The 26,012-nt window shown below is 41.9% G+C and overlaps 1 protein-coding gene across 3 annotated transcripts in view; it reads left to right on the top strand.

Annotated features, from left to right (window-relative positions):
- PDE3A (phosphodiesterase 3A) overlaps positions 1–26,012 on the top strand; it is a 368,581-nt gene that overhangs the window by 196,821 nt on the left and 145,748 nt on the right. The window contains exon 1 of one of the 3 annotated variants that reach the window (XM_073318631.2): positions 10,039–10,117. The exons of the other annotated variants lie outside the window; for them this stretch is intronic. The gene's annotated coding sequence lies outside the window, so the exon portion shown is untranslated. Of the gene's footprint in view, positions 1–10,038; positions 10,118–26,012 lie in introns of those variants that run through there. 3 annotated transcript variants of the gene reach the window in all.

Here is a 26,012-nt window from a genome sequence, read left to right as displayed (position 1 = left end):
TGAGCTAAGGTGAGGTATTTCTAAGTTAATCATAACTATTATGTAGTAGTTGATTCCTGTAGAATGGCCTAAGCGCTGCACAAACACACAGGAAGGTGTGCCCAGAAGAGCATGCATTCTTAATTTATCGGCAATCTCAGTAGATTCCTAGAAGGGGTCCTTCCACATAAGAATTAAGGCAGATTGACAGAACAGGGTGGGGAAGTTTTTCACTGCTGACATATTGGAGCAGATAAACTGAAGTCTTTCACCAGCACTAAATGCTGAAGGAATATGGTGATATTACATGTAAAAACCTGTGAATGCAACATTGTGATTGAGATTTTTACAAATGTACAAAAATGTCGGAGTCTATGAAATGTAACTGTCTTCTTGCAAATTTGTAGTATGTTAAATATTGTATATTATCATAATTAATAACTCAGCATGTGCTAAAATTGGGGTTTGAGCAAATACTTTCTTATACTTAGAATAGTAGAGACCTATAATAAACTATATGCTTTCTTGGCCAATGTTGACTTTTGAATTGTGTTAGCAATTCCTGGCCCAGAGAGCATACAGTCTAAATACCATACAAGTTATGGTTGTTATTATGGGACCCATAACACTATTTGAATTCCCTTTCATTCCAAGAATCAATTACTCTTTAATCATGGGATCTGTCTCTTCCTTTCTGTATTTCCTTATTATTAACTTGGCTTATTTTTTTACCTAAAATTTCTTCCTCTTCTGTGTTTTCCGTGGAAGAGGTTGAGTTGGTCCATAACTTCGGCATTTCTGTATGTAAAAATTTGACCATACCATTAAAATAATATATTGTTTAATTTAAACTATTTCATTACCTTATTGCCTTTAATTTTTTTAAAAAGTGGGCCACAACATTTATTGCAACATGAGGTTGAAACATACAAGCATAGATATTTGTGTGCACCATAGTATGGCTATCCAAAACTCCATGACTGTACTTTATTGAAAGGAACTTACTCTGGAAACATTTATTTATTCCAGCGTATGCTGCTAATTAAATGTATTTTCACATGTATATGTAATCAGCCTTTGAAACAATGTGCAGAGTACAAGACAGTTTGAACTGCACACCTCAGTACCATATGTTGTTAAAATGAATGGAAAGTCACACCCTGGATCTACTTTAAATACTAAGAAGTTTATTCATTCTAAACCAGATTTCTTCATATTTGTCAAAGGCATTTGGCTGCAATAAGCATTAAGTGTGTTGCGGGGAATTTGAAGTGTCAAAATGAATCTGTTCTTATGATTAATAATTTGAATATTTTTCACTTTGCAGTGCATTTCCTCTTAGGATCTCAAAACTTTTAAACATTGAATTCAGGCTTAAAGCCCATTTTGATGTAGAGAAGTATAATTAACTCTACTTAATATTTGAGGAAAGTGAAGTCAAAGAAACTAGGCCACTTCTTTGAGGGGTTAAAAGAAAAAAAAATCACAATAATTTTTAAAGAGAGAGAGTGAGAGCAAGACTCTTTTTTTTTTCATGCTCTTACATTTCCAAAAAACCCAGCTAAATTTTACCATACTTAATAGACACACACACTCATTCTTTCTCTCTCTCCTGGCCTTAGCACAATCATCAGTAAATTTCAACCCAAAGGATATCTGAGTCAGAAAGTTAGAAATGCTGGGGGAGGAAAGGGCAGTCAGTGGTGTCTACAATGAAAGTGCCTGCTCATCTATAACTCGGTCTCCATTACAGTATCATAAGTAGTGTTTTTATTCCAAGAATGAAAAGTTAATTACATAGAAGTAATAACCAAAATCACAGTGCATATAATTAAAACTTTCTAGGAGAACATTCCTGAAAGATGAAGTTTACAAACTATAAAGTCATTGAGAAAGATCTGAAGAATAGGTTGTTAGCATAACAATATTGCTGTTAAACTGAGAAGTAGATTTAGAAGTGAAGAGGTTTTCAAATTTTTTAAACCAGTTTGTGAATATAGGAGCTAGTGGTAAAGGGCTAATTTCTGCCGTTAGTCAAATATGTATAATTCAATTGAATCAAGTAAGCAGGAGCAATATTTTTGTAAGTGAAAAATAATTTGGGCAAAACTTTGTTCTGCTATAATTTAAGTAGGCCTGTATTCTGACTCCAGATCTCTATGCATAACTCTTGTGGCTAAATAATGCAATTGAGACCTCTTTTCAAATATTTATGGAACTGGACATCAAAGTAGGGTTTAACTCTCTGAAGCCATATAATACATATAAATAAATTACACACTAAAATCTGCATTAAAAGAATATTATTAAGGTTACAAAGTCAAGCACTGAAAAGTTAGGAAATTTCCAGAATTAAGATTGCCTGTGCAATCTTAATTCAGTCCCCTTGTTTATATATATTATGATAGTCTTTAATTATATGATCACATACTGTTTTTTTTCCACGGGGAAATGTTGGGTTTTTAACATAGTTGTTGTGTGAGTAATTTCCTAGGTTTTCAAATAAGCAAACTGAAAAACAGAAATCGCATCATATGGCATCCCGTGAACATCCACTTGGTGGGTCATCGTAAGGCTAGAATCTTCAGGTCTACCACAGCGATCTGTCATTTGAACTAATGGCGTAACTAACAGCAGTAGTAGGTTGTCATCTTCTGTGTGGACCAGTACTACAGGGGGATGAAAGACCCCTTTGCCAGTGGGTTTCACAGATATTTGCTGACAGGAGAAGAATGATGCTAGATGCTAAATAAACACACAACAAAAAGACAGTGTCTGTGCAAAGGATATAGCATGAAATCTGGAGTTAGAACATAAGGCTTCATTTTCCTGGAGGTGCTACTGATTCACTGTGACGTTGGGCAAGTAATTTAACCTCTCTGCCTCAGTTTCCCCAATTGTTAAATGAGGGTAAGGATATTTATCCACCTTCGAAAATTATTTTCAGATTTATGGGTGAAAGATTCTGTATGCACTGTAAGCCCTAAGCATTCCTGTTGGTGAATAAAAGGCCAACTTCTTAAAACATGGAGTTAGGATGGAATTAGAACACCAACCTGAATTTCAGAAGAGATGGCAGTCTGTCTCCAACGTCCAGACCATTTTCCAGAACATTAAGATCTAGCCAACACTTTCCAAATTATCTTAATATTGAACATAACTCCAGAGGGAAAGTGATGGCCTTTAAGGGAAAACAAATCCTAACTAGAACTGGCCCAAGAGTGTGGAAATCATGGAGTCCCCAGTCCAAGGCAGTACGCATAGCGGGGGAAAAACAGACCCTGGGAACCAGGTAACTGTGAAATTGACATTCTTATCACTTTCATCATTGCTAAAAGGTGTCAAGATCATAGGTCAGAATGAAACCAAATTTCAAAATAGCAAAATTTCCCACAAACGGGAAATCCCACTTTTCGGCCGGTCTTACCTTAGCCGTTGTGGTATTTAATCAAACCCTTGTTTGATGATTTTCCCAGTGTTTGTGTTCTGTGTAGTAAAATTCAGAACTGCGTATTCTGAACTCCTCAAAACATGTGTATGCTTCTGTCTGTGTTTTTCAGTTTGTTACAGCCACAAATGATATATGCCCTTTCCACTGAGTGATACGTAGCAGTGTAAAAACTTGTGAATCATAAAATCAGGATAGTATTTGTTTTGGACAGTCTTCAATGGGGGTATTACATACTGTACCATACTTATTTGGGGATGCTACCTACAACATTTGAGGCTAGTCTTCCTGTAATTTGGCTACTGTGGTTACTGTGAGAAAAAGATCTTGTGGCTGAAGCTGCAGTTACTACATTTTAAAGGGTTCATTTGAAAGCTATGCCTTTTAAATTGGAATGTTGGCAAGGGTGTAAGACACCTAGCGAAAGTTACAAATCTTTTGGTTCTGCAGCAGAAGTTCTTCAGAAGACCTTCTGAATATGCATGTATTACTTGTGCACCTGAGTAGCAAGAAGGTGGCACAGGAGGACATCGGGGTCCAGTGATACCGTTAGTGCAGCACATGCAACTTCGTTTGATTTCTGTAACTTTCTGCATTGAAAGTAATTTCTGCTGTGCATTCTGTCTTGCTATGTATTTTATATATTTGAAACTTTGTGTATGAATGTAAATCAATCAGTTACATGACTCCACGATTTCACATGGCTATCACCACCATGTATATAGTGTTTATGTGTGTGCATAGAATGTATTTGAAAGTGCATATCTGAACTGGTTCTTCTGGTTAATTATTTAACCTTTTCACTGTAAGGGTTAACAACTTCAAGAGTAAACTCTAGCATACAGTTCCCAAGGGTCTATTTTTAGTTTCTCTTATGGGAACAATGTCAAAAAATAGTCTGGCACATGTGACTTTGGATTTAGTGCACATAACATTTATGAGTTGGTTGACACTGCGTACATGTACCACCATGCTTACATTTAATGCATGTAATACATTTCCTTGTGCATTCATTAACCAGGTTCCAGGACAGAGCTACTGTTGTCACAGTATTCATGATACCAGTCTTAAGCTGCTGCTACAATCTGTTCGGATTCTAATGTATTTGCAGACTTCCTTATGGCTTACTGATATGAAAGAAGTTTTGGGTCTGTGCTTCTCCAATGAAGGGTTTAGTGAATTCATAAGCATATTTTAGGGCTCACCCAGCTTGGTTCCTTCATTGACCAATAACTGGCCTTCCACAGACCCACCTCAGAGCTCTCTAATTTTCCTTTTGGGTCAGGTCTGCAACCCAGCTCACTTTTAAATCTTGACTTCTTTCCTTGTTCAGCTGAATCTTTTGTGTGGTTTGGTGGAAGTTGTGAAAATGTCGTGTATAGAACATGAAGAATACTTTCCTCCTCCATCTAACATATAAAATTCACAACCATCCATTTTAATTAAATTTCCCCCTCCAAAGAAACAGTGATTGGGAGTTATGTCTGTCTATCTTCTTCATTTTGTTTCAGTGCCATTATGTCCACTGAGGGTCAGTTGCTGGTTTACAACAATGGGTCTGGTTAGTCTTTCTGATTAAATATGGTGTCTCTAACTCTATCTAAAACAAAATAAATCCAACTTCTAAGATGGACAGCAAGTAACACCGCTTGAGCTAGTTAGGCCAAAATTACATTGCACTCCGTCTGTCCTGGGCCAACAAAACAGCCCCATGGACCATTGGAACAAATAGCCTCAGGGGTCTGCTCAGAATTTGGAAGGTTAAAAAAAACAAATTCAGGCTTAAGTCTGTGTTATGCCTGCTGCATTGTGTTACTTAGGAAGTGTAGCTCAGAACTGGGGCCAAGGCTTCAGAGAAATCAGTTGTATACTAATGTAATCACATCACTCTCATGCTCTGCTCTGCTCTGGAGAAATTCACATGCACGCTCTCTACTCCAGGCCTTGTAATAGAGGTGGTTTACTAGTAACACAGCAGCAGAGCTCTGTTTTAGGAGCCAGACTGATAAAATCTCTGCTCCTAAATCTCCATACCTTGGGCAAGGGCAGAGAATCTCTCTGCAGACTAGAGATATGTGCCTTAGAGTTGACAGGTTAGAGTATTTTATTTCTTCTTCTTTTTTCCTTCTTTCGCTCTCCCTTTCATGTTAGCTATGCTTATTGCTTGGGCCTCACTTGTATAGGCCAGTTGTCATGGCTGTACAGGAGAGTGTTTAAAATTATTGGTAAACATTTATGAATTGGCCTGCTGCTGGCCTGAGAGAGAGAATAGTGGAATCATGAAGGGGCTGGGAGACAGAGAAGCATGAGGAGACCAGGAGTCTAGGAAGGGGACATGGAGGGCACAGACAGAAGGGCAGCATGCTGTTGTGTTCATTGGCCTGAGAATGGGAAGGAGCCTCGGAGAGATAGGAAGGAAGGGTGGGGGATAAAAAGGGTTCAGAGGACTAGGCAAGGTGCTGGGGTGGAGTTTAGGAGACCAGATGAGCAGACAGGAGCGCAGTGCTGCCAACCCCCAGTGTTCAAAACTCATGAGACAGGTTCTGAAAAATGGGGAGATGGGTTTAAAAATGAGATTTAAAAATAATTGATTTTGGATTCTCTATTTGCCTTCTTGTTTTCAAGCTTGTAGGGTTTACACTTTCAAACTTTGCTCCCCAAGCTTCAGAGCTACAAAGTTGCCTTTTTCCAAAAATGAAAACTGAGATTATCTCGTAATCACTTGACTGCACAATCTGGGTCTTCAAGAAAAAACACCAACTATTGTGAGACTTGTGTTAAAATTTCAGCTGGCATCACTGGAAGTGTTGCATGGGACCATGTGAGAGACAGACTGGGACAAGGAAAGGTGAAGGTTTTTTTATCCACATAAAAGAACTTCGGGTGCTCAAAACGTTCATGAGCCAAATCTCTATGCCTCCTGCACTGTGTTACTTAGGAAGCGTAGCTCAGAACTGGGGCCAAGGCTTCAGAGAAATCAGTTTTATACTAATGTAATGACATTCTCACCTGCCATCTTCCATTACACTGATACTAAAATTTACAACATGCAACCCTATAGACTTTCTAGAGGCCATGTCTACACTAGACAGCTTACAGTGGCACAGCCGCACTGATGCAGCTGTGCTGCTGTAAGATCTCTTGTGTAGCCGCTCTATGCTGACAGGAGAGAGCTCTCCTGTTGACATAATTAAACCCCTCCCAACAAGTGCTGGTAGCTATGTTGACCGGAGAAGCTTTCCCACCAACATAGTGCTGTCCACACTGGTGCTTCTGTTGGTGAAACTTATGTCACTCAGGGGAGTGGTTGTTTTTTTTTCACACCCCTGAGTGACATAAGTTATACCGACATAAATGATTGTGTAGACGTAGCCTAAAGTCTGATGCAATTTGATGGATTTTGGAGCCTATGCTCCCACATGATTTGAACCTTTGGCACTCATTTAAATAAGGAAAGACTAACTATCATCACAACACGCCCCCACCCCAAACAAACAGACAAAAAGGCCCAACATTGTGTAAAGAACTGGGGGGTGAAAGTTTTTCAATAGAATCCAACTAACACAATGCCAAATTGCATTTCCTTTACAGGGATTCTACACTTCAAAGGAAAAAAAACCCTGAACCCTGAAGTTTCGAAATGAACAGTTAAGGAATCCTGCTAGTTTTTCCACCATTATCGTCATAACCCTTTATCACTCACTGGGACTGTACATAGTAGTCATTCCTGTCTGTATTGCGTGGATTCATTACAACAACTCTCAATTTAATGTGCAGAGCTTTTAAATTCAAAGATCCCTTAATCTAGTGATTTGCAATTAAGTCAAAAAGTTGTTCTGGCAGCTGCATGAACAGACTTCTACCTTCTCCTCCTCCTTCCTCTCACCTCAGACATTCTATATTTAAAAAAAGAAATCCCAAACATATTGCCACATGGAGGGGACGTACAGGTAAGTCTAGCCACAACTCCAAATGCGCTCTTATTTCTCTAAAAGACTTTTCTGTCTTGGCTCCTCCCTCACCCTTGTCCCCCAGATTCCTCTACTAAAACAATGTAAGTATTTTGGGAGCCACTTTTTCCACCAATCAGCTCATATTGATCAAAATCAATAAATAAGCTAGGACGATGCATTAAGAATCTGTAATCTGTGAGCCTGGGCAACTGTGCTGCTTTTAGCAAAACTGTTTTCACTGGACCACGTGTTTTTTTTCAGAAACTCATGGAGGTGCGTGTACCCTCTGTTTAATATGCTCAGTATGTATATAATTTGCATTCTATAGACAGTGCTTGATTAGGGTTGCCAACTTTCTGATTGCACAAAACCGAACACCCTTGCCCCACCTTCTACCCCACCCCTTCTCTGAGACCCTACCCTTCCCCCATCCCTTCTCCGAAGTCCTGACCTCAGCTCACTCTCCCCCACCCTCACTCACTTTCCCTGGGCTGGGGAAGGAAGTTGGTGTGTGGGCTCCGGGTGGGGCCGGAAATGTGTGATTCAGGGTGCGGGAGGGGGCAAGAGGTTGGGGTGTGGGAGAGGGATCCAGGTTGGGGTGTGGGCTCTTGGGTGGGGCCAGGAATGAGGGGTTTGGGCTGTAGAAGGGGGCTCAGGGCTAGGGCAGAGGGTTGGGGTGCAGGAGAGGGTGGAGGGTGCAGGCTCTGGGAGGGAGTTTGGCTGTGGGAGGGGGCTTAGGGCTGGGTAGGGAGTAGGTGTGTGGGAGGGAGTTTGGGGTGCAATCTCCACCCAGGGGGCTCTTACCTCAAGCGGCTCCCAGAAGCGGCCGACATATACGTCTCCTAGGTGGAGAGACCAGGGGGCTCTGCTCATTGCCAACGCGCGCAGGCACCACCCCCGCAGCTTCCATTGGCTGCGGTTCCCAACCAATGGGAGCTGCGGAGTTGGTGCTTGGGGTGGGAGCAATACACAGAGCTTCCGTGGTCGCCCCTGCATCTAGTAGCCGAGCATGCCAGCTACTTCTGGGAGCCACGTGGAGCTAGGGCAGGCAGGAAGCCTGCCTGAGCCCCCCTGCATCCCCAACCAGACTTTTAATGGTCCCGTCAGCAGTGTTGACCAAAGCCGCCAGGGTCCCTTTTCAACTGGGAATTCAGGTTGGGGCACCTATCCTGAAGGACGACCCATCACTCTCACAGATCTTGGGAGACAGGCCAGTCCTTGCTTACAGACAGCCCCCCAACCTGAGTCAAATACTCACCAGCAACCACACAACAGAACCACTAACCCAGGAACCTATCCTTGCAACAAAGCCCATTGCCAACTATGTCCACATATCTATTCAGGAGACACTCTCATAGGGCCTAATCACATCAGTCACACTATCAGAGGCTCGTTCACCTGCACATCTACCAATGTGATATATGCCATCATGTGTCAGCAATGCCCCTCTGCCATGTACATTGGCCAAACTGGACAGTCTCTTCATAAAAGAATAAATGGACACAAATCAGACGTCAAGAATTATAACATTCAAAAACCAGTTGGAGAACACTTCAATCTCTCTGGTCACTCGATTACAGACCTAAAAGTTGCAATTCTTCAACAAAAAAACTTCAAAAACAGACTTCAACGAGAGACTGCTGAATTGGAATTAATTTGCCAACTGGATACAATTAATTTGGGATTGAATAGAGACTGGGAGTGGATGGGTCATTACACAAAGTAAAACTATTTCCCCTTGTTTATTCTCTCCCCACCCCCACTGTTCCTCAGATGTTCTTGTCAACTGCTGGAAATGGCCCACCTTGATTATCACTACAAAAGTTTCCCTCCCCCCCACTCTCCTGCTGGTAATAGGTCACCTTAAGTGATCACTCTCATTACAGTGTGTATGGTAACACCCATTGTTTTCTAGGTATATAAATCTCCCCACTGTATTTTCCACTGAATGCATCCGATGAAGTGAGCTGTAGCTCACGAAAGCTTATGCTCAAATAAATTTGTTAGTCTTCCAGGTGCCACAAGTACTCCTTTTCTTTTTGTTAATATTAGAAACAGAAGACTTTCAACAGTTTTTTTTTATATCAGTAGCTAAATTTTTTTCTCCTCTTCCCCCAACTGTAATGAGCATCCTCCCCTCCCCCCAGCTTTTAGGGTTAATGGTGAGGCAAGGAAATAGCAAAGCTTTGAGTCTGATGCACTCTTTCCTTTTTTCTTCTCCCTCCCCCCACACATCCCCCTTCAACCAACCTACATTTCTTGGCTCCGTTCAGCTATTAGTCTGTTCAAGTTGTGACGTAAATGACTCACAGCAAGTGACCCCTGTGGCAAACCTGTAAAACATTATACAGCATGAATAAGAACTTTCTTATTAGAGCTGCAGCTGGCTAGATGCAGACATATGGCAGTGAAGATGTTTTGGAAGAAAGGCATGGCTTGACAAAGAACCCAGTCTCTTGAATAAAGGTTTATACTGGCACTTCACTGTGTTTATAATACCATATGCCAGGGGCAGGACTTTTTTTTTTATCATATTGTTATTTACGTTTTTATACCTAAGCAGCTCTTATATTGAGGCGACTGAGAAGGGGAAACTATTTATTTTTTTCCCCTTGGGTTTCTCAGACTTAGGTTATCCTACTGTAAGTACATGAGGCTTTGGAGGCCTAGACTCAAATGTCTTTCATATCTAAAGCAAAGTAGGACCCATTGTCAGGACCCATTGTGTCTACTACAGGTAGGGTTTTCTTTATATTTCAGAACATTTTGCAGAACAGACTCAGTGTGACTGGATTTTTGTGTGTTGATGTTTGTGGGATTTTTTTTTAGGTTGTTTGCTTGTTGTAACTGGACTCACATAGGCTGCAGATGTTGTTGTAGAGAGCTAGTACATATATCATACTTGAAAAATCTACCTTTTTCCTCCCACCCCCATTCTACAGCATTATGTAAGCCAATGATAGTCAATCCATGATTTTCTGTTGTTCTTCTCTGGTTTGTGCCAAGGTTCTGCGTGACCACAATGTGGATCTTCTGCTAGGATAAAAACTATCACTGTCAGACTCTCCCTTCATCTGATGCTCAAACTGATGGAGTAAATACTTATTAGTACTAGTAGCCAGCTGAGAAGATGGAAACATTTGGCTCCAGGTGTAACTTTTTATTTAATTGTTTTGAGGAATGTGTTAACTATGACTTGTTAAATAAAGCCCCATCGTGTGTGGCACTCAACACCTTGCAGTGTCAGGTCCTTATATTTTATGAAATGGGGTTTTGTATTCTAAATACGTTCAGTCATTTTTGTAGTTCTCAGTAACTCCGTCCAATAACAAAGCGGCTCTTTGGTTGCTGATGGCTGAGTTGCTAGACTGTGGCCTGTGAGGGCCATTAAACTGCTCAGCTCCAGCAGCACAGCATGGTCAGTTCAGCACAAGACTCTAGCCCTAGAGTTTTCTTGGAAACACACTTTCAATCTGAGAGAGAACTGAGAAAAAAAAAGTTCACAGAGTAAGAGTGATACTAGTAGAAACAAAAGCTGGCAAGAGCTGAGTAGGAATCTGAGCTAATTCTTTTGTTTTCTTTTAATGACTCAATAAAAGGGTATAAATGATCTGGAAACAAATTTGTTTCCATGTCCCAGCTCACCCTCCCCGCTCCCTTACAGTTCAGGGTTATAATCATGGCCCCATAGTTAGAGCTGCAGCCAGGCTTCCATTATGTATGCTATTTTTCCTTACAGAAAATAACTCCTTTCAGGCCATAGGAGAATTTCTTTGGAACGTTGAGGAAAAATTGTCCAGTCATTTCTGATTTGATCTTTGAGTTCATCTGCCTTAAAATGGGAACTGCCTGCACTTTGACAAATGGACTGGAAAGTTGCGTAGTTGCTTTAAAACATTGTAAAATGCCTCTGTATCTGATGATAAAATTGCTGAGTTATTACGATTATTTACTACTAATTTCAAATCTTATTAAATCACAAGAGATCTTTTCACTGCTTACATGCACGACACTTTTTATCCTCCTCCATTAGTATTAAAGATTTGGACTCTATTAATAAATGTAGGAAAATCCAGAGTAAAACTAGGAGTGCATTGGCTTCCAAATAACGGGTGATGTTTGTTACATCCTATGAGCCACACAACCTCTACACAATGGAACCACTGAACATTAAGATTTGGTTTAAAAGTTATCCTTTCTGTATCTGACAGACTGAGAAGCTGTTATGGTTATCATGTTAGTTTGTAGTTATCAGGCCCTTGGGAGAAGTATAATCTGGTGGTTTTAGCCAAAGACTAGGAACAAAGAATTCACAAATTATTTCTAGCCTTGACACTACTAGTTCTGTGGACTAAGGAAAGACTTTGTTTCCCCATCTGGAACATGGGGCCATTATTTACTCATCTACTTCGCTGGGGCTTTGCACCTAACTCCTTTGAAAATTTGCCCCTTAATGTTTGTCAAGTGTATGTTGTGCTGCTTCTTAATTCGGATGGATTTTTTCATTCAGTAGGTAGAGGCTCTGCCAGGCTTTGAGACAGAACAGAAATCATTCCTCTATTCAGTGAATACGCCTCCTTTCTGGCCATGTATTTCAGGAGAGCAAGGAGTGAATCATGTGCACTGCTTCCACATCACCCAGTCAGAAGGTAGCTGTAAAGTCTATTGTACAGATGCCCAAATACTCAGAAAAATGCATGAACAGAGTTCTGCAACTCCATGAATAGAAATGGCACTTGAAGAATTTCTTTAGAACTTACTTTCTTGGGGAGAAGTAGAAGGAAGCCAGTGCCTTCATATTTTTGAGTTTGTATGGAACTAAATAGCTTTTGAGTAGAAGTGGACCTCAACAACTTTGGGAGTGTTCAAAATCCAAAGCTGGCTCTGAATTTTGCAAGTGACTCCTTCTTTTTATAATTAGCTAAACCTATCTCCAGATCTGAATGCCTCTGAACTTTGAGGGGCTTGAACTCTGAATCCAAAAGATTCAGTTGTAGTCGTGTCTTGGTATTGCAAGAAAGTGAGCCGCCTTTTTGATATTCAAAATAAATGCAACACAGACACCTAATTTGTCTACCTATTAAGTTTGTTGGCTTCCCTATACAAAGCTTAGTTCCAAACTCCTTAGGAGCAAGAACACCAGAATAACCATGTCTGATTACATACATAGGAAGCTGTCATCCATAATGAAATCTTTGTGATTCAGGTGTAACCAGGGCTCTTCACAGGTCATTGTTCCTTGGTAGATGTCACTTTCTACTGTCATGGAGACTCCCACCTTTGTACTTAGATACAGCTTGAAGTCTGTAAGGTGTTACTTTTTCTCCTGCTGATAATAGCTCATCTTAATTAATTAGCCTCTTACAGTTTGTATGGCAACTTCCACCTTTTCTGTGTGTGTGTGTGTGTGTGTATAATATATATATATATCTATATATATATATATATATCTTCTTACTATATGTTCTATTCTATGCATCCGATGAAGTGGGCTGTAGCCCACGAAAGCTTATGGTCTAATAAATTTGTTAGTCTCTAAGGTGCCACAAGTACTCCTGTTCTTTTTCTGGGTACAGACTAACATGGCTGCTACTCTGAAACTATTTCACCTGTAGTCCCCAGAAATAGTTTGAGAGTTCAGGTGCTTTAATTCCAGTACCTTCTTAATAAAGGATGTGCAGAAGTAGCAGAAGGATGTCAGGGCCACAAGCCAGCATGCTGTGCTCCAAATATGCTTCCTTCTCAGTGAAGCCGCACACCCCCTCCCACCGCCACACACATCCAACCCAATGACCCCAGCCTTCCTTCTTATATCCAAACAGAAATACAGTCCATTTGCCAGACAAGCCGCCTCATCTATCTGGCAATCTTCTTGTATATTTGCCTAGTTTTGCACAATCACTGAGCCCAATCACGCAAAAACGAAAAAAGTGGGGGCAGGTAATTTACTAGACAAGGAGGAGTTTCTTTGAGAATCATGAGTACACAGGGTCAGTCCATCTCAGCCATATGAGCTACACAGGGCATGTTTGGCTCAAAGTCAATTATAAAAGCAATGTTAAAAGGCTTTCTGCTGATTATCTGTACAAGTGAGATTCCTCCCTGGCATGAAATGCTAGACGTATGACTCCCACACACAGCAAAATAAAAACAGCCATCTGCTTGCCATGTTCTTTGTACATTTTTGGGTTCCCCCCTCCCCTCCAAGAAAGTTGACATCCTACTCCCAACCACCTCCTACTAGAAAATTAACTTAGTTGACAACCAAAATTAAAGACCTTTTCTGGACTTCCGCTTCTATGTTCTGCCTCATACCAGCTGGGGAGGACTGAGAAGGATCCTTTAGGATTTGAGTCCCAGTGCAGAGGTGAATCAGTGGGCAGCAGAGAGCCTGGTACATTCCTGGCCAGCCACCTGCCTCCACGATAGATTCTCTCCAGGAAGAGGATGTGTCCACACACTCCAACTTCTGAAGAAAGAAGGAACAGGCAGGCATCATTCGTGTCTGTCACTGGTGCATGGCATACACTTGGAAGCTATCTGTGACTTGAAAGAGGTTTGAGACTGGGTTCAGTACAGTTTCAATTCACCTCACCAGTCCAGCCTGCTTTCCAACTTACATTACCTCTCAGCTTAGTGAGTTTTCTTGCACGAGAACAAATTGAGGATTCCAAGATACTCAGCATGTCCCAAGATTCTAGCAAATGGTTGGTGCATGTTTCTGCAGGTATAGAGCATATTGTAGTCATTGCTTTGGAAATCAGACTGCTGTTCTCATTCTGTCCACTGCTCTCCAACATTTGCACCTCCATGCTGTGACCCTGAAGCTGGTCATTTGCCCTTGTGTCTCTGCAAGCCAGTCTTCACTATTCTATGTAGAATAGGCCATTTCTGCTATGTAAGCTAGGTAACTTGCTTCCCAAACCTTAGATTGTATGGATGATGGAAGTTCTGTCCACAAAGGATTTAGAGATCTCCAGATTTGACCTAATTCCAAATTTGAAAAAAACCCCAAAATTTCTGAATTCTTCACAAAAGGGAATTCTGGGGGGGAATCAGTTCAGGTGAACCAAAAACATTTCATTTTGACAAAATTGAAATGTTTCAATTTTACTTTTTGAAAATGTGTACAATATTTTAATATATAATATGATACAAAATAAAATTAAGTCATTTCGAAACACAAAATTGAAATAGGCTGTTTTGGCATTATTGGGATTTTTTTCCATTTGCTTTCAAAACAAAATTCTAGGGTAATCGACTCAATTTTACAAAGTATTTTGATTTCAGCTGACCTGCATGTTCCAGTGGAACATGGTTCCATCAAAGTTTCTCGAACCAGCTCTGTCTCGTGTTTTCTGCAGGCCAGGTGTTGGCTGCTTTCACTGGTTATGAGGGAGCAAGCTGTTTCTCTCTCAGCTGTTCTATATTGGCCTGATTGTGTAATTGGTAAGAAGAGCACCCTAACTGCTATTCAGAAGCTCATTTCACTGGCAAACCCCCAGGCTACTAAACTAAAACTAGACATAAGATTAATGTATTTTCTGTGTAATACATTTTAACGCGCTCTCTCTCTCTCTCTCATATATACACATGAAACACAGACCCGTTTTTGCATCACGAGGCCTGCAGTAGATTGGGAGGATTTTTCCACAGTAATCTGTACAATTACAGAAGCAGATATTTGAAAAGTGGAAAAGCTATTGGACAAGTTACACGTGCTTTCTGACCTTTATGACTCTCACACTGCATGTAGTCTTCTCAAGTAGCTACTGAGATAATTTGGCCCCTGAGATAGAGTTTGCTAAAAATAACTCTCTTACTTTTGTTCTTTCATTGTGTTGAGGGGTCTGTTTGTTTGTTTTTAGTTTTTACCATACCTACCAGTCTGGCGATAAAAGGACTGAGGTTATCCCATTGAATACTAGCCAGTGCGGTCTGGCTTTATTCCCAAGGGATTGTTGACTCCATTCAGCAATTATAAGTCAGGCTCCCCAAAATTGTGAAATTGGCTTAAAAATCATGAGCTTAAAAATAACGAGTTGGGGTTCTTTCTGTTTGCCCTCTGGTTTCGGAACCTTTCAGATTCACATTTTTGATTTTTTTTCTCTATGCCCTAATGTTTAGGAGCTTACTTTTACTTTTAAATGAAAGCTGAGATATTTTACAGTCACATAGCTCCAGGACCTGGGATTTTAAGAAAAACACCTAATATTGTGAGATTTGAGATACAACTGTAAGAAACAGCAACACTGCTACTACCATCCTCATTCCTGAAAAATTATGTGGATATTCTGGCTAATTTAACTTGAGACTTGAAAGTATTATTGGAAGCTTGAAAAACATCTTGGAAGTGCCTTTCATTTGTGTGTCTGCAGAACAACTTTATTTTCACCCTGTGTTTTTGTGCTCTTCTGAGAGTTATGGGTTAGTAAAAGAGGCTGACTTCCCAGCCACGAAGTCTGAAGTCCTCTATTTATTCACAGATCAAATACAGCATGGATTGCAGCATTGGAGGCTTTCTTACAGTGCATTGCCAGTTACCCCTAACCTTGAGAACAGTTCAGGCTTCGTGCCCATTTAATTCATGGATTCACTCCATAAAATGCCAACAAGATTGTGGTTTACTGTCCATTGTGAACAGTAGCTTTGGGACAAAGACGTGCTCCATAGGAACTATATTTGATACCGTCAGACTCATTTCACATAGGTCACCAAACAGCAGTCATGTTTTGTGTCATGGTTGACTTGAGCGTAATTTGGGTTGACAGCTGATATTTTGTTATCCCATACACATCCAGACCTGTAATAACTTTATTAATTTCTCTTTAAAAAAGATTTTTTAAAAATTTTTAACTTCATTAAAAAAACAAGTGACAGTTCTAGGGCAAATGAGATGATGACTAAGTAAAACCATATTTAAGCTACAAATAAGAGATAGGGATGAGGCAGGAATTTTCCATTTGTTCTTCCAAATATTCTCAGTTCACAGAGCAGTTGTCTCCCAGTACTGCAGAGATTGATGGCAACAGATCCTCTTATAATGAAGCACTGTTACTACAAAGGATATGTCTACACTGCAGTTAAAATCCTGTGGTTGGCATGTGCCAGCTGACTCAGGCTAGGGCTCTGTTTAATTGCGGTGTAGACGTTCAGACTCTCATTGACAGCTTGAAAAGTCTCTTGATTTTTGCAAAATTGGGCTGGAAATCTCTTAAGAAAAACCTTTCTCACAGTATTTTGGCTCCTCTGCTCAGAACAAAACCCAGACAAATGACCAGTAATTGAACAGCTTAAGTTGGCTGAACTTTTTTAAAAATCTCAAAAAAGGTTCAGTTTGGGTGGAGCTGTTTGGTTTTTATTTTGCCCGAACCAGTTGTCCCTAATTAAGTCCTTCTAACAGAGGAATGAGGGTGGCAGCACATCAGAATGTTTAGCGGCTGGGAGTGGGGGAAACTTTCAATGTTTGTGCTGGCTGTGGAGACTCGTGAAGATTTCCACCTTGCTTGCATCATTTCCCTGCTCTTTCTCAAAGGCAGATAATTGGTGTTCAGAGCCTTCCCTTTCTCTGACATTTATTGCAGAACAGTAGCATTTTGGGAAGAGAGATAAGATCACCCAATAGCTGAAAAGAGAGGATATTTCTGCACCTTCAGGAATGCTCTTCAGACCCTAGGAAAGGGTTTTAATCTATGACAAAGATTGTGGACCTAGATGTTCAGTGAACCAGGGAGAATGTTTAGATGAGTGAGCTTGGGGCTGAGAGCCATGATCGCCTAAGTTCTAATCTCAGCTGAGACACTGTCTCTGTCTCTGGTTAGCTATCTGTGCCTCAATTTCTCTATCTGTAAAATGGAGATAATAGTTCTAAACTCTCTTCTGAGACTTCCTAATTTTTGGACAGAGCTTTGAGACTAGAATGCTAAATAACTGATTATTAGGATCCTGCATATGTTGATTGGGCCTAGAGAAGCCAAACAGGGCTCAAACTAATGTACATGGAGTCAGAATAATTGTAATTATCCAGGTGTCTTCAGTCTCAGGGGCAAGGACACATCTGGTGTCCAGGCACCAGGAAAAATCAAAGGGTGAAGAGTTTTTGACCTTTGCTTCATTGGGACCAGGATTTCATCCATGTAGTTGTCTTGTCCCCAGCCAGGGGACCTAGTCACTAGGATTAAGTGATATGCATTAACTTCTACTGAGGCAGGCCTTCATTGGTTGGAATACAAAAGTAAAATAATATCTCTAGCCAAACCCTTGTATAAGAGGACAAAAAGTACATATTTTGGGACACACAGTAATAGGGGAAAGTAGAAACTGAAATTACTTTGGCAACAGTGAGGAGGAGGCCTCAGGGGCCCATAATGGGACTGAGTAAGGAGGAATATCCTCTTTTAGCTGGTGTCTTACATAGATTCTTCCATAAAGTAAGCAGAGAAAACATTGTTTTCTTGATCGGTTGCTAGTCCAGTTAAGTGATGTATTTGAGCAATGTGCAATATAGATGAATATTAGATTGTACAGGTTTTATTATAATGAAAGTTGTTTAGGGCAGTAGTTCTCCATCTCTTCTATACTGTGACCCCATGTGACAATACAAGACTTATGGACCCACTCTCCCTGCATGTAGCCCTAAAAAATAAAAGGTGTGGGGGGGAATAAACTGAATCTGCTGGAACCTGTTCCCAACCCCCAGGTTGAAAACCTGTATCTTGGGCAATTTATATTTGTTAGATGTTAGTATGTGAAATGTAATTATCCTGGCCTTTTCCCTCCCATTTTACCTGTACTCTAGGATGATGTTGGACGTATATGTTTGGGACTACAGCACTTCAGAAATAATGTATACAACATGTATCATTTGGTGCTTTATGTATAAATAATATGATTGAAACTGTTCCGTTTATGTGGAAAGTTTCTGGTTTTATTAGGAGCAAAATGGTAATTGTATGAGAAATACATTATTACTGAGGACAACATGAGATTAAATATGGGCAAACAAATGTGCCAGGTGTAAGGTATAGGGGACACTTTCTTTTGATGATGCCCATCTGAGGTAATATGTATTTGTGAATATAGCTCATTAAACATAAATCAACAAAAAATACAGTAGCTAAACCAGTGCATCCAAATTCACTGAATAACCCGGGCATCTCACACTGAGAAATTCTTTGGGAATTATTTAGAAAAAATGCACTCACGTAATATATTTAAAAAGGGGGGGGGAACAAAAATAACAAAACCTTAGAGACCTGTCCTCTGAATTATATTAAAATGTGGATGGTATACAGTGAGTTTAATAAGATATTGTAGAAGTTGGAACAAAATGACAATTTACTACTATCTCGCTTCCGTTGAAAGTTATTAAAAATTGTTTTTTGGTACTATTTAAAACAAAAAGGAAGGAAGGGAAGAGTGGTCAATAGGCAGTTCATAGAAGGCATGACACTTTTTGGATTTACAAGATGTGTGAAAAGTTATAAAACCCATATGCAGTGAAAAAAAGAAAGTATGGTCTCAACACAGGACTGGGAGCCAGGAATTCATGACTTCTGTTTCTCCTTCTGACACTGATTCCATCAGTAGCTTTGAGGTACAAGTTTTCTAAACTGTCCCCTTAGTTTTTTCATGCCCAATTTCAGATACCTTGGGCCTCAGCAATCACAACTCAGTTGTGAGCAAACAACACTTCTGAAACTTGGACCCAACATGTCTCAGTTTAGGCATCCAAAAACAGTCAATCAAAACTTGTGGTCACTTTTTAAATTGTTTTCCCTAATCTCGCTATTCAAGCAACATGTAACCCTTTCTAAGGCTGCCAGTGTCCTCCTTCCGTTATACCATTCATCTTGCTTTGACTAGATTGTGTAGTGTAGTGTAGTGTGAGGAGGCACTGGAAGTTGCAATGATCTGCCCTTGTGCTCGAGGACTGACTACATTTGTAGTCCTTGTACCCGCCTGATCACAAGGGCTGTGTGAGGGTAAGTAGCACTAGCCACACCAGGGTAAGTGGAGCAATGGTCCCCACCACATCAGACAGGGGCTCTGACAAGCAGGAGAAAGAGTGACCACGCTAGGTAGCTCTGGGAGCATATTGCTTGCCTCCTAGAGATTGTACTGAGGTGGTTCAGCTTTTCACTGCAGGGAATTCCTATTGTTCAAAATCTGGCCCCTGATCTTTAGAGACTTTTTGTTTGTAGATTTTAGAACCTATGAAATAATCCTGAAAACAAAGTTTTAAAATTCATAATAGTTCAAAAGGCAGGGTTTAAAATTGTGTTAGTATTTTAGACCATGTTTTAAAAGAATTTATTTTTTAATTTGACCTGTAGATATCTCTACTTAACCTCTTCCTATTTAGAGGAGGATACTGATCACCAGGTCTTGGTGTTTTGTTTTGTTTTTCCACCTAATTTGAGCCCTGTATTCATGCCCCTGACTTTTGCCTGTTTATATACAGCATCTATGCATTCCAGATGGAGTGAAGCACATGTGACAGGAATGTATGTGTTTTGGAGCAGGAGTTGGGTGTGAATGAGAAACAGTTGTCTGTTTAGACACCTACTTAGAGATTACTCAGAATCCTGCCTCTTTGCATTACTGTTTGTTGCTCTCTAGGTTTATCTCAAAGGATGCTGTCAAGGCTGGTAAGCCTAAAATTTGACCTAGCTTGACAGTGATCCCATATTCAGTACCTTTCACTGCCAATACAAGTTAGTGATGTCTGTTCCCTTTACTGAGTCATTGACTGCTTTTTAAATGTTCCTGTAGGGAGAAAAGGGGGAATGAGAGAAACTTACCAAGGGCGAAGCAATTGGACTCAATGACTTTTGTGTTTTTTGTTGTCTGAACAGGCCTTCCACTTCCATCTCCTTATCCTATTGGAACATTTGTTTTCTTTTCTGTTGCTGTTGTGAGTTTGTCGCATATAGTGAAGGCTGTTGAAAAGTGAAATCCTCTGGAAGGCTAGGGCTTTGTACAAGGTTCTGTAGGAAATCTAGGAAGCTTGAGTTTACAAGACTTGCCATGGTTCCTTACACAAAAGGCATCTCTTGTGCGTTGGTTGAGGACTGCCTTTTCAGGGATCACTGTACAATGGGATTGTTTATATTAGAATTTATTTGTGGTAGACAAATCATATTTTTGTTAAATTTGGAGCATCACTTTGTATTTATCATAACTAATTGCTAATAAGACTCTGATGATTGTTTTGTTTGTTTACTGTTCCACTTTTCTCTTCATATGCTGTCAGGTTGAGTTGCTGATGCAGAATAACTGTACTTTTTGAGATTATCACTACGTAAGCCTACAATTTGTTAAATTTCCAAACTCTGAACTTCACACTTGTGAACAGGAAAAGAATCCAGGAATTTTGGTTCCTACAACATGACCTACAACATTACCTTTAGTAACGTGCGGGTTTATAGCACATGTAAATTAAGGGAAAAGTAATCTCATGCACAGTTGAGCAGGTCTGTCGCTTCATGTTTGTTGTACAGTGATGTACATCTACACGTAGGTCCCAATCCTACTCGACTTGAAGCGATGTGCTTAATTTTGCTGACTGTGAATAATCCCACCAAAATAAATGGGATTAAACATTTGCATGAGTCTTTGCAGAAAGGGGGGTTATAGCCGCTACACATTTTGTCCCAGCAATACCTGGCTATTGGTGGTGATACAAAGGTCAAAATTAGCCCTCTATTCCCCTGAAAACCAACATCCCTGTTGACACCCGTGCTGACAGACTCAACACATAAACCATGGACTGAATTGAGGTAAAGTGAGCACCACCCTTTCACCCTTAGATATATAGTTGTACCAGATCAGGGTTGAGGTCTGAGGGTGGGGTAGTATGGGCAAAACATTGAGCTGCTGCTGCTGTCTGGGCTGGGCTTGTTTGTTGGCTAAATAGAGAACTTAAATCTCCAAGCCGGCCTAAAACCTTTCACAAGCCTAAATTCACCAACATTTAAAACCTAAATTCACATGGAGGGGGAAATCCCAGTGCTGTCCAGCTGTTACACAAACAAGATGGCCAGGATTTTCTCTGTGTATATTTCGACAGGAAACCAACAAGGTGGTTTTTCTGTCCACATAGGGATAAATATGAAGTGTGTCTAGATTGCGGCTCAGTATACATCCTCTTGGTTCCCAAAAAGTGCTTTGCCCGGGACAGTTGGTGGAGGTGGGGGCTCATGGAGGAGAGGGTGTCTGTGAAATGTGTCACGCTGGAGGAAGATCGCTGAACTGATTTAATTAGTTCTATTTCAGCAGCTTCTTTCATCCAGTAGTGAGCTGGAGCTGTTTCGCACAGGTTCGCTAGAACCGGGACAACCGGTTCTAAAAGGGCTTCTAAATTTAACAACTGGTCAAAAGTGGCGCCTTAGGCGCTGACTCCTTGGGTCCTCAGGGGCTAGAGCACCCACAGGGAAAATTTGGTGGGTGCAGAGCACCCACAGGCAGCACCCCACCCTGCGCCCGGCCCCAGCTCACCTCCGCTCCGCCTCCCACTCCTCCCCTGAACGCTCCGCCCCGCTCTGCTTCTCCACCCCCCCACCCGGCTTTCCGCGAATCAGCTGTTTGCTCGGGAAGCTGGGGGGGCTGAGAAGCAGGTGGCGGCTTCACACTCAGGCCCAGGGAGGCGGAGGCAGAGTGGAGGTGAGCTGGGGCAGGGGGACAGGAGGAGGGCCGCCTGCGCCACAGCAGGTAACCCGGGGGGCATGCAGGGGAACTGCTCCCCACCCCAGCTCACCTCCGCCTCCCTGGGCCTGAGCACGAAGCCGCCGCTGGCTTCCTGCGCGAACAGCTGATTTGCGGGAAGCTGGGGGAGGGGGCGGAGAAGCAGAGCGGGGCACCGCGTTCAGGGGAGGAGGTGGAGCGGAGGTGAGGTGACCTGGGGCGGGGAGCTGCCAGTGTGTGCTCTGCACCCACCAAATTTTCACTGTGGGTGCTCTAGCCCCGGAGCACCCACGGAGTCAGCGCCTAAGGTGCCACTTTTGATGTGACCAGTGGGGGGAGCAGCTGCACCCCCTGTTCCCCCCTAGCTATGCTCCCCCGCCCCTAGGAGCCAGAGGGACCTGCCGGATGCTTCCTGGGAGCTGCCCCAGATAAGCACCGCCGGGACTCCCCACCTGGCCCCCCGACAGGTCCCTCTGGCTCTTAGAGGCGGGGTGGGCACCCACTACAGTGGCCCACGAGACCCTCCTGCCCAGTTATCAGGAAAGTTAGGGGATGGGGGTGGATGGGGCAGGGGTCTGGGGGAGGCGTCAAGGAACGCGGGGGGTTGGATGGGGCAGGAGTCCCCGGGGGGCGGGGGTGGGCCACGACCCCCTTGTGGGGTGAGGAGGGAACCGGTTGTTAAGATTTTGGCAGCTCATCACTGCATTCATCCACTTGCGTTCCCCCCCCCCCGCAATAGACAAATGCATGGTGATAATTAATGTGGCAGGTTGGTTGAGATTGGGTCGCAGAGAGGCAAGTTTTCCTGGAAGAATGATGAAGCATTGCTGGTTGAATTTAAAGTGCATAGATTGAAATAGAAAGTAGTTAGTATAAAATCTCCCACTCCCCCAAGGGTGTGTTTAAACAGAATGTACTTTGGGTTTTGACACTGAGCTTTCATAGTAAGCTATCAGATGATAGTGTCATTCTAGGACTTTCAGTAGCTGGGATCTATCACCTGAAACTCAAGGCCAGCTTTGTGTATTGTGAAGACACAAGATCTGGGGTGTGGGGTCTAATGACAGAGCCTGCTTTTTTAATTCTTTCTGTGTCAGGGTGAAATGATCGCTGACATGGTGAGACTGCTTCCCTCTAGAAGCCACGCTTAGACAATCATTTAATTTTTACAAGTTTGGGCCTCATTGCCCTGATTTCTCTTTTTGGAAATGGAGCATGACCTATTAGTGAATAGTCAGAGGATTAGCTTTAGCCTTTAATGCTGAGAGTCCTTAGATGCATTGGAGTTTGCAACTAGTTCAGCCACCCCTGTCTGATTAAACATGCCACTGGGACCTATGTGCTCTTTTTCATTTTGTTTTGTTGCTCCCATCCTCCTCACCACCTACAATTTCCTACTGGGGTGGTATGCTTAGACTAGCCAACGCCCCCATTTACTTGGCAATTTTGATTAATAGGCTCATTTTAAAGATGCAAGTAAATCCTCCACACCAGAAGCCCATAGCTAAATGTACAGTACATAATTGAGTAGTGTGATAGAGAGTCTAGATTCTTGTGTGTTAAATTTTGCTTCATTAAATCACAAACATTCCTTTGGGTGCTGACATTTAACATAATACAGCACAAGAAAGCACAATTGTGTCCATTGAACCAATGAGAAATTATGCTTCTGTTTTGGACTCGCCATTGTATTGCTCTGCTGTATTTCAACCCCACTTCTGAAAGCTTGGGGAAACATTAATCCTGAAGCTAGCTGTTCCCATAATCCAAGGGTTTTACATATCACATCAATCAGACATCAAATTGCCCTTTTTAAAAATGTCTAGGTAGTTTTTCTTTTTATTTATTTTACTTTTTCATTTGATCACTTCCTGACAAGTGCACACAGTACTGGAAAATACCTGCTCTGTTAAACACCCAGAAATTTGTTTATTATGAAACTTTCCTTTTATATGGGGTTAATCTACTGGTATGTGTTGGAAAGACTTGAAAATTGCAGTACAACATGGTTGATTTTTCTGAACAAATTTTTGTTTTCCTCTCCTTCTCCACCTAAGGAAATGTTAGATCCAGTGAAAATTGCTGGATTGACAACCCTGGACAATAAAGTCCTGTGTTTATGCACAGAGGAAGTACAACACAGACTAAGGCAGGGCACACTCCTTTGCACTCTCCTTTGCTGTCCTGTCAGTGTGGCTCAGTCTGTTCATAGAGGAACCGCTTCTAAAGGTTAAAAGGAAAATGTAACCTTCAGCCCATTCAGTCCTAAACTTTTCTTCTAGGCCAAATTCTGGAATACTTTAAATTGCCCTTAATGTGAGCTTTCATTTTCTGGGTTAGTAGTGCAGGTGGATCAGCCAGACTGCTTGGGTCTTGATCCAAAGTCCATTGAAAGTCTTTTCATAGACTTCAGTGAGCTTCAGATCAGGCTGTCCATTAATATCCAGTAAAGGCAATATTTGGTTTTCAAAATAGCTGGTTCATATAAGGCATATAGACCCTTCCAAGTGACACTGGAAAATATAATGACAGGTTTCAGAGTAACAGCCGTGTTAGTCTATATTCGCAAAAAGAAAAGGAGTACTTGTGGCACCTTAGAGACTAGCCAATTTAGTGAGCTGTAGCTCACGAAAGCTCATGCTCAAATAAATTGGTTAGTCTCTAAGGTGCCACAAGTACTCCTTTTCTTTTTGGAAAATATAAGCATCTTAAGAGAACATTGCTGTTTGGGATGAGTGTTAAATAATGGACTGCAAAACGCTGTGTTCCGAGTGGGGATCGCTTGCATGCTGGAGAGAGAACCATTACGACAGTTGCAGTATTTGCAGCACAAAAAGCAGAACAGATTTCTTGTATGAGAAAAGTGTTTAGATTCATTGCTACATTAAATTGCTGAATATTCTTGTGTACAGTATGTTGTGATTTGCTGTCTACTGCAGCAGACTGCTAATTGGTCAGTTCAGTACTCTGACTAGTCTGTGGTGCTGTTAGTATGTAGTTAATGATTCCCCATGGAAAAGCAAACAGATATAAATAAGCTTATATGATTCTTGTCTCTTTCTAGGAAGCTAATTGCCCAAAAATGGACTTGAATGTGTACATTTGAACTGCAGTGACTGAATACATCTACTTTGAATAGTAACCAGGGTTCTGAAATACAGTAGATGCTTGTTTGCAGCCTCACCTTGTCAGAGCAACTGTGGCTTACGAGTAACATTTCCCCAGGAACACTTTCCCTACCACGAATTGTCCACTCGATAACAGCAACATAGCAGCAGCGTAAGAGCAGCATTTGTGACATTGTGATGTGATGTCATATCTGGGGCAGAGATTGGGGAGAGCCATGTAGGGGCACTGCCCTCCTAAACAGCAGAGCCTGTGTGCAGAGCATGTGTAGGGAGGAGTTTGGTGGGTGGGTCTAGAAGGCGGGCGGTGGGGGGGGAGCTAGGGTTGGGGGAGTAGGGGAGGCACAGCTGGAAGATTTTCTCCTCCCATCCTCAGCATCTGGCTTGCCGGCGGCCGGGGTGTATGTTTTTGCTATTTTGCAGTGGGGACTATTACACCCTTCTCTCCCATGCACTGAGCTTCCCCTCCAACTTGGTTGCCGGCGGGAGGGTGTGGGTGTGCTGTTTTGCAGTGGGGGGTTCCACTGCAAAACAGCTGTCCCCTTCCCCCCTCCTGTCTCCGTTGTCCATGATAGGAGCCTCTCCCCATCTCCATTGTAGGCTGTGCACTGTGGCCTCCCCAGCCATCCATCCCTCACCAGGGTAGAGCATGAAGCTGCCAGTGGGAGCATCCTCAGCCTGTTCCTAGCAGCTGAGCTCTCTCAGCCATTTTGCCGACTAGGGGTCCTCTGCCAAACCCAGGGTTCCCTTCCCTCTTTCCCCACAACTCCCACCCCAACATAGCTGCCCCTTTCCTTCCAAAACACTCTTTGCTCTTCATAC

Source organism: Lepidochelys kempii, chromosome 1 (genome assembly GCF_965140285.1).
Source record: "Lepidochelys kempii isolate rLepKem1 chromosome 1, rLepKem1.hap1, whole genome shotgun sequence".
In the NCBI taxonomy this organism is placed as follows: Eukaryota; Metazoa; Chordata; order Testudines; family Cheloniidae; genus Lepidochelys; species Lepidochelys kempii.
The sequence above is the reverse complement of the archived record's forward strand: the minus strand, read 5'-3'. Positions and strand labels throughout refer to the sequence as shown.